This window comes from Dipodomys ordii, unplaced genomic scaffold (genome assembly GCF_000151885.1).
Source record: "Dipodomys ordii isolate 6190 unplaced genomic scaffold, Dord_2.0 Scaffold125, whole genome shotgun sequence".
NCBI lineage: Eukaryota > Metazoa > Chordata > Mammalia > Rodentia > Heteromyidae > Dipodomys > Dipodomys ordii.
Window position 1 is genome coordinate 109,371 of NW_012267341.1, and position 1,922 is coordinate 111,292.

Below are 1,922 nucleotides of genomic sequence, written 5' to 3' on the forward strand. Positions count from 1 at the left end.
TATTGTGTTTTAGTACAGTGAGACTCTACATTCTGCCCTCTAGGTATGCAAAGCAGAGCGAGGATGTTGTGTGCCTCTTCAGTGTGTCAAATAAAGAGGTATATCACACCAATTTATTTTATTCATGGTGATGGTCACTTCAATAAATTATATAAAGATTAAATATAAAGCTATGTTATAGAGGTATAAAGTACCATCTTTAACTTTGTGATTAATAAGGATAGACATTGAGATGCCCTTAAACATTATTTCTCATCAATAAAACAGTAGAGAACATGGGGAGAATACAGTCATAAAATCCAGCGCGTATCCTACAAACTTAAGAAAATTGAAGAGAGGAATCGGGGAGGGGCAGGACAGGAAAGAATGGTGAGAGGGGTGAAATGGACTGAGGTGCACTGTATTTGTAAACTGCTTTCTTGAGTGGTAACTCCATTGTACTGAAGAGCCAAAGTAACTCTATTTTGAGATGAACCCCACCATCTTGTGCTAGACTGCTCTCAGAGTAAACCCAACAGAGAAAAAGCAATTCTCGGAAAAACTGTAGGTTGCCATCAACCCTGCCCACCCACCCTTAAGAAACAGAACAATTGCCCAAGTGTTCCAGAAACAGGACATCATGGTTTTGCAACCATCGAACAGTCAAACATGGACCAATAGTTCAGAAAAAAGAGCAATACAGTTAAGATGGACTCAGACTTCGGTACATGGACCAATAAAAAATGACTATGCAATCCTTATAAATGTTAACCAATCATGCAACTGCTTGTGTGGAAATCCCCTAAACTAGTTTGTTCAATACTATAAAAGCTGTGCTGATTTTGTGCTTGGGGCTTCTTAGGGTCCCTTTACCAAGTGTGCTGAGGACCAAGCGCAGTTTATTTGCAAGTTTGCAAATAAATGACTCTTTTGCTGTTTGCATTGGTTGTGGTCTTTGGTAGTCTTTCCAGGGTCCTGAGTCTGTACAATGGCACATATACTTAAAGATGATAAAAGTATAATGAAAATAAATTTAAAACAATGACAAGTATTTAATTCAGTCAAAAACGCATTAATAGCCTGGGGCTGGTGGCTCACGCCTGTAATCCTAGCTACTCACGAGGCTAAGATCTGAAGATCACAGTTCAAAGCCAGCCTAGGGAAGGAAAGTCTGTGAGACTCTTATCTCCAGTAAACCACGAGAAAACCGGAAGTGGCGCTATGGCTCAAGAGGTAGAGCACTCACCTTGAGCTGAAGAGCTAAGGAATAGTGCCCAAGCCCAGAGTTCAAGCCACGACTGACAAAAAAAAAAAATAATAATAATAAAGTAAGTGATTAGGTGTAATACTGTGAATGAAAACTTTATGCTGTAAAACACAGTAAACTTAAAAATGAACAAACCATATGTATAGTAAGATGTTTTACTGTGATAGTTAACACAGAATTATACATAGTGGCAGGAAGGAAGGAAGGAAGGAAGGAAGGAAGGAAGGAAGGAAGGAAGGAAGGAAGGAAGGAAGGAGGGAGGGAGGGAGGGAGGGGGAGGGAGGGAAGGAGGGAGGGAAGGGAAGGTCTCAAATGGCATGTTATGGTCTATTACCTCCATGAGAAAATAAAAGGAATAAAATTAAAACAATGAGAAATTATATCATTTAGAATAAATCTAGAGCAAATAAGTCCTGTGCATTTTCCTCCTAACCATGATACCCCTCCACTTTAAAACACAACAGAATTCATTCCAAACCTAAGGGCTAAAGTCGCACTCAGCTTCTATTTCTCATCCACTTTTAGAGTTCTGATCCACAGCTTCTTCACCGCCTTCTTCACTTCCGCATTTCTCAGGGAGTAGATGATGGGGTTCAGGAGGGGAGTTATCACCGTGTAAAACACCGCTACCAATTTGTCCATGGGTAGCGTGGCAGAAGGCCTCAGGTAGATGAAG